The sequence below is a fragment of the Copidosoma floridanum genome, unplaced genomic scaffold (genome assembly GCF_036245765.1).
Source record: "Copidosoma floridanum isolate Cflo_tuat_1 unplaced genomic scaffold, Cflo_Japanese_pri ptg000016l, whole genome shotgun sequence".
NCBI classification, from domain to species: domain Eukaryota; kingdom Metazoa; phylum Arthropoda; class Insecta; order Hymenoptera; family Encyrtidae; genus Copidosoma; species Copidosoma floridanum.
This window is the reverse complement of record NW_028321893.1, coordinates 6908218-6916489: the sequence shown is the minus strand read 5'-3', so window position 1 is coordinate 6916489 and position 8272 is coordinate 6908218.

The following is an 8272-nucleotide window of genomic DNA, read 5'->3' as shown; positions in this document are numbered from 1 at the left end:
GCATTTCGGTCAAGCAATAAAAGATCCGATTGAAAATTTAATCAACTTTCCTAATGAAAAGCAGCTGGATCATAAGGTAATGATCTGTTTGGCACGAGAAAACATAATTAAAAGCTTTGAAAGAAGGAAAAAACATCAGAGAATATCCACAGTGAAGCTTGAACCGGGAGATTTGGTACTGTTAAGAGTAAGACATTTATCAAATGCGCTCTATAAATTGACGCAAAAGTTCTTCGACTTATTTGAAGGACCTTACAGAATATTGCGTAAAATTGGAGAAAATGCGCTTATATTAGTGGAAAGGAGCGATGACAACAAAATAAAAGGAACTTATAATAGAGCGAACTTAAGAAAATATAACGAGGAGGGGGTTTCGAGAGCGTATTAATATTGTATATAAGCGACAAATGACACAATGTTTCATGCGTAACGAAGGCACTGTAAATATAATTATTGTAAATCGGGGGATAGGTCAGACGATTATAAGGTGGTATTGGTGCGTATTTCATTGTAAATTATTCAAAGTCAGTGGCTATAACACGATTATAAATGTAATGAAGGAAAATTTTAGACCAAGAAAGATAATTGGTGCAATGTTAAAAGGAGCTTATTAAGTCATTAACAATGTTAATTTGGTATGATTATAAGTAAATACTGTATTAAAAAATAAAATTATGTAAATGATAAACTCGAAAACCATAATGTGGTACGAATCAGGCATTTAGAGCAATCATGCTGTCCGTAACTCAAATATTTGTGACGTTCAAAACGGTTAAGTAATGAGAGTTATAAGCGTCGGTCTTGTGAAGGTCATGCTGGGTGCTTGGTGGTGGATCACAGATGGTGTGTATCGGTGTTATTTTCACCGTAAAGAATGTTGGTGAAAAGGCGGGAGTATGTGACGATTAGACTTTATGTCAGGTCCAAAATCATAAATCACGCCATTGTAAAGGCAGCGTTGTCCGTCGATCACATGATTAGCAACGGTGCTTGTTTGGGTTGCGAGGGTCTGTGCCCCGTTGGGTGTGCGGGACGGCTCTCTCGAGCCGGAGCTGGCATAGCGAACACATTGCGCTTACGATGGTTATAAGTTGTACTTAAAGGGTGACGAGGCGAAGCTACATCCAGCGCTTTCTGCGTCTGGCTCTGGAAGAGAGCCTGTTTTGTTACACTCGCTCATAGGTACTGTACTCTCTTTATATACTCAATCTATGTTTCGTCCTGCATCAGCGGATGCTTGAGTAAGAGCAGCGCTCGATTACCAAAGATACGGCATATTGGCCTCTTAATTTAATTAAAATCATTTGGTAGCATGCATGCAATTAATTACCTAGAATAATACAATATACGATACAACACTGTTAACTCTTTTATAATAAATGCCTTGAATCAAGGCCTTACAAATCGACTCGCAGATTCCAATGTTTTCTCTCTCAATTTTTATCCTAGTATGTTAATCACCTCACAAGCTTTACAAAGTGAATTTAAAATGCTGGATCTCGGCAAAGTAGAGTCTTTTCTGGGTATTAAAGTTAGAAGAGAAAGAGAGAGACAGGTTTTAACTCTGACCCAGATAAATTATATAGACAAAATTCTGACTAAATTTGGGCTCGAAAACTCAAAACTCGTAAGAACTTCTATATTCACTGGCCATGTGCTAAAGCAAAAAAAAAACAGAGAGAACAATCGGAAAGGCAGAGTAACATACAATAGACAAAATGGACACAAAATGTTCCTTACCAGGATACTGTCGGCAGTTTGTTATATATGGCTAATACTGTACATCCTGACATGAGCTATGCAGTTAATGTACTTAGTCAACATCAAATAAGTACGTGGCACTGAATTATTTATGTAGAGAATTGATGGCAGTGGACAACTCTCTTAAAATAATCCTCAACAAAATTTATGGTCCGGCTGACCTATGGTGTGACAACAAGGCAGCGGAACTGAATTCAAAAATAAGTGGAAGTAAGAAATTAAGACATGTGACAGAAATTTACGATCATTATATCAAGAAATGTGTTACTTGTGACCGAGTAAATAAAACTAAAAGACGAACGGCAGACATTTTGATAAAACCCTTGCCTATCGAGCTCCACAAAAAATTTAGAAACCATATTCTTAATAAAGTCTGTAACCAAAATAAGTGATTAATATGACACATTTTGTTTCAGACAAGAAGTAAGGTATTCGCTAGATGACTGTGACCCTTGGCATATTCAAACCTTATTTTCTGTGCCATGGAAAGTTGGAAATTAAAATAATCTTAATGGGTAAAATAGAATTATGTCTATTTTTGTACTTTTATAGTGTATTAGCTATCTAAGGTAGAGAGAGAGTGTTGAAGTGCACAACTGTATCGATAGGCTGTAGGCATGTGTGAGTGTATACATACGTGAGTTCGAGTAGATGTATGAACAGCTGATGAAAATCAAGTCAGTATATCTGGAAAAGTTCGTTGTAGTCAAGTTAGTCATGTATAGTTTGGGAAGTCCTGTAAGTAAAGTGAGTTTAAAATAAAAGTATTTTGTAATATCAAATTTATAAAGTCGTCTCCTTATTTTTTCTTAACCTAATAACCCTTCAGTAAGATATTTTACCTAGTTTTACCATCGTTGATAATTATTATAATTTGGCTTATTATGATGACCATGATATCTTCTATGACTGTTTTATCCTTCAGTATTAAAAGGTTTAATTCTAGTGCAATGTTTTTCATTTTTTTTATCTGTCAACGCAAATGATTGTAGTTGTACATTTTGTAGCTACACTCCCAAGAATCGTTGTTATTCCATGTCTTGCACCATACCTCTCCCTCGTTCTCTTAGTCTTTTTTTTCCCTATCACTTTTTACTCAAATATCATACGACTTTGACAAATGCTTGTTTTTATCCGCTCTAACTTTTTGCCGAAAATATCAAAATCATTCTTAAAATAAATGCATCTATGTTAAATGAAGTACACTAAACTGTTTACCGTAACAAAATAAAATACAACTTATGATATAAGTTACAATATTTTGTATTGTTACGTGTCCCGCCTTGTTGAACTTTGCTCTGAGACTTTTATTACTTGTACAGTAAAAAATCTCCATGAAAACGCAATATTATTATGATTATAAAATTTATTCAATTATACCGGGCAGAGCACGATATATCTTTCAACTTTCATGTGAATGTTCGAGAAGATTTAGCTCTTAGTAATATAAAATAAGATAAAAGTACATCTTGTCTCTGCAGGTAACAATCTTTAGACAGATAATTAGGGATAAATCTCTTTTGAAGTGTAAATGTATAAATTTAGCACAGTCTAAACAGTATTGTATTAATCCGAGGAACAAAATGTATAAAAGATAAGCAAGTAAATTCGAATTAGTAATAGTCATTTTAATTATACTAGCAATTTTACAAGGCAATTCGAAGAACAATAAATTTCATGGCGTATTTTTAAGCATAAGATTACACTAAACAAAGCAAATTTCTTAATATCATGCAATGACATACTGATTTGAGCCATCAAATGTACAATAAATTCTGCAGCTGTTGCTTGAACAGCTTTGTCAGCTTTTTTAAGCTACAAATGTGTTGTAAATGTAAAAGTGACAATAATATAAGTTACTGTGTAAATTATTTAAATTATTGACTCTACAAACATAAATCTTGTAATAAAAATAATATTAAAAGTAAATACATGTACGTTTTCTCCAGTATATCATATTTGTAAAATTTACAAGATCAATCATTCAATGTATTTGTTATGCAGAGGCATAGAAAAATAACACAGTATTAATACAATACAGGTTTTAGGTTAGAAGATACAGATTTAAATTAAATATACCAAAATAAAATATCTTTCAAACCATTTTTGGTGTCAATTTTTTCTCGTTTGACAATTTTGTTTGTTGAAGGCTACTAATATTCTACAGCAGTTTTGAAACTTTGTGGTTCTGAAAGTACAAGCATATGCATTAAAATATAGTATATATTTTATGCTTATGGTTACTTGTCCTTAAATAAAGACCATTAGAAATCTCAAAAAAAAAAAAAGAATTTAATTACTAATTTAATAAAGAAAAAATAAAGTGTTATTCGCTGCCACAACATCTGAGCTATTACAGCATAATAATTTTAAATCTCATTATTGTTAAATAAATATATACTAGGAGGTAGTGGAATAATCATATTGCACTTGTTAACATTTCAATTAATAAAGATTAAGTGAGATTTTAAGATCTACTATTTAATTGTACCGAAAGATTCTACTAGAGAGTGCGTGCATAGTAACGGCCATGTTGTGTCTCCTTTTCTGTATCACTGTACAAAGTACACATACGTATCATCCTAAACTTAGAGAGGGGACCACTTTTACACCCAAAATCTCTACACAATGCCTTTTACACAAAAAAGTCTTACTCAACACAAAGAAAAACTTTCATACACACCATTTTTTCATTGTGTATAATCACGTGAATCTTTTACACATGTGTAGAATTGAGGTTATAAATTTAAGCTGCTACACAATGAGTTTTACACGAAAGCTTATACACAGTTTGTCTTCAACACATCACATTTATAACGTTGTAGAGATAGTGTAGAACGTAAATGTGTTCAACACAGTGTAGGGTAGTATTGATATATGATAGAGCTTGTGTAGAGCACATAATGTGGCGGTCGTCTATTATACTTCACGCATGAACGCTTTGTCTTTACACGAGTGTAGACCAATAAATTTTGTTCTTCACTAACGTGAAATAAGCTGAAAAGATTCTGCTTATATTTGTAGATTTGTGTATGTGCAACAATCATTTGGATAGGCACCAAAAATGAATATTTGTTTCTCTAAGAGAAGTTCAATTCATTTTATTTTCTTATTTGACAGGTAAGTAGTTTTATTTAAGTAACTTTTACGTCACCTTAAAAAATATTACATAAATTTAAATTTTTAATTTGCTTTAATGTAAATAATGGTATATTACAATGTAAAATAACTCAGTCATTAGGCAAGGTACGTAAGACTGAAACAACAGACAAAAATGTAGTGGTACTTACAGTCAGTAAATATTATGCAAGAAATAAGATAAATACTTAGCATTATACATTAATGATTTGAGATTATTCCCGTTATTAATGACAATATGTAATCACCTATATATACAAAGAGGCAAGACAGTGTCTCTGGTCCGAAAATAGGAGTTAGCTACTGGATTCCGTACTCCGTAACTGCCTTAGTTGAACTCTTCCCAACAATTTAAATTTTGTCTTTCCAGTGGACAAAAATTTCAAACATATAGTCACTATCCCAGCTTACCAACTTTTCATTTTCCACTACTAGCCGTCTCCTGAAGCACCAAACTTAGGTTCCTGAAAATCAAATTTCTGAATTTCAAGATTTATAATAATTCCGCTTGGTCAAATAAAACGACACTTAATATATTCTACACAACTCTTTAGTTAATATATCTCATGTAAGCTTACAAATATTTTTCGGCCATTTGAGGAGAGTAGAATATTGACATAAATAAGTATTTATACATCACTTTTTTTAAGTTTAAACCCCTATACTTCACCAACGATGATTTACTTTTCACTCTTGCGCCCTCACAATTATATTGCATTCTCGGCTTTTTAGTCCCAAAGTATATATTTCCGTCCTATGATGTAAAGCAATTTACCAGGCGCAAAGGGTGCCCATCGACGCTAAACTACGCTTTCCGCCCTCGGTTAGAAAAACAGTTTACGCGACCACATTCTTTGGTCGCTCAAGTTTGTACTTTGTGCCCTAGGGACGTACTGTTATAGTTTTATGCAAGTTCTTTATACTGAACACTTTTTCTTGTAAGATTGAGTCCTTACGTCATAACTGGGATTATACATTTTTTGCACTTTTAATCCATTTATAGTAATCATATTACATTTCATGCGATGTTGCACGAGCTTTGTTAAACGATGATAAGAGCAGTCTTCTGTATTCATGGAAAATGAGTGAAATTATTAAGATAAAACATTTATGTAACATGAATTACTATTCACATGCAATTACTGTATTCATACATATTATATATAGACATAATTTTTACATGTACGTTATACGATCATTTCCATTGAAACCTCTGTTCACGATGAGGTCTTCGAGGATATGCTTCAAAAAATTTTTTTATTAAAACACTGGAAATTTTTTGTGTAATTACTCGTATAATTTTGAAAATTTTAGTCTGTTATTTAATCTACAATTTCTATTACTATACTGTTAGATTATTAACACAAGTGTCTCTAAACCAATCGCCCTGGACTCGCTCTAAATTTTATTGTGCAACATTAAATGTAATTGTTCAGAGCAACAGTTTTTTTGATGGGATGACCCTGTGCTGCATTTTGCATATTGTTAATTTACTATTAACGTACAAGCGCCTTTAATCTGACGACCCTATACAGCCCCTTACTTATTTGAAAAAGATATGATTAAATATGTTTACATAACGAAGCTTTGTGCACGATAACCATAATTAGCTCTCGATTTTTGTGTTATTATTAAAGTCAGTTATATTATATGATAAAAAATTTTTACAAGATGCAAAAAACAGTACGGAAGTATGAGATTTAATATTCAAATGTGGGAATAATATTAGTAGTAATTATGATAGACAGTCAAATTATATATATGTAAATAATATCGTCCAAATAATAAAACTAAACATGTTTATAACTTTAAAAAAAATTACTTTGATTAAACCGTTATTTAAACAACCATGATGATGTTTTTATGTATATTAGCAAGATTTTCTGTATTAAAATTATTCTAGCAGACAATACTTAATTTATGAATTATTATTATAAAATATACTACTAACGCCCCCTTCTTTCAGACACAGGAAAATGTGCTGTTTGTATCGGCCGCACAGCTACTCATGCCCTTCAATGCGGGCATACGTGTTTGTGCAATCACTGCGTATCTATAATGAATCAACTACATGAATCAAGGAGGCCATGTCCTATTTGTAGAGAACCGGTTACTCGACCACCCATAAAAATTTTTATAAATTAAAATTTAAGTTTATAGTATAACGAATGTTTTTTCTTTTAATTTTTAGTTTGTGATACATAAATTTGTATATTTGTAAAAACTATGTATTACATTTGTGAGTAGCACGATTAAAATTTTTTATGAAATATCTTATGTATACATGTATGTCATTTAATAACTTTCGTTTCATTACAACATGTGTAAAGTGAAAAAAAAAGTGTTTAGAGCAACATAAAAGTTAATATCATCCAAAAATACTCAAGGTGTCTCCAGTGCCTAGTGCCGTATCAAAATGGGGAGACTAAAAATTAATCATTATTTTCTTTAAAATATGGTATAAAATTATCATAGAGACTGTTGTAAGCCATATTCTACATTTTGTCTGTTACTTTAGTGAGTTAATATCAAAAAACAAGAAAGTTTTATGGTGCCCTAATTGATGAACTGTTACGGTACGCTCCTAAGTTCAAGAATGTGGCAACATTGCTCAGCTGTAGTTATACCTATATATATGTACTCTGCAGAATGCAGACAGCTGAGAGCTAACTTGCACTCTCAACTGTATACTTAGTCTCCGATTATTTAAAGATTTTGTTCGATAACAAGACACTTTTCTCATGTCATCGAAGACTGCGTAATCATATATACAAGATAGTATATTTTTTACGCCATACGGGTTATTTATATGAGTGCAGCAGTAGGTTGTATATCACGTAAGCTTGCACTTCCTACCTAACCCGTCTTAAAACTACGATTTTGTAAGCATGATTTATTACAATTTTCATCGTCAACCTTAATTTTTTTTTATACGAATAGAAAGATGGGAATCCAAAGAATATAATTCAATGAATATAATTCAATTCAAAGAATATAATTCAATTTTATTAACCTCGGTTGGGTTATTTATAATTTTAACATTGAGGCCACTGGAGCCACCATAAGTAACCACGTACCTATGTAAAATACGTTGTACAGTTAGAGAAAATAAAATGAATTGAACTACTTCTAGAGATATAAATATTCATTTTTGGTGCCTATCCAAATGATTGTTGCACATAAACAAATCTAAAAATATAAGCAGAATTTTTTCAGCTTATTTCACGTTAGTGTAGAACAAAATTTATTGGTCTACACTCGTGTAAAGACAAAGCGTCCGTGCGTGAAGTATAATAGACGATTGCCACATAATGTACTCTACACAAGCTCTATCATATATCAATACTACCCTACACTGTGTTGAACGCATTTA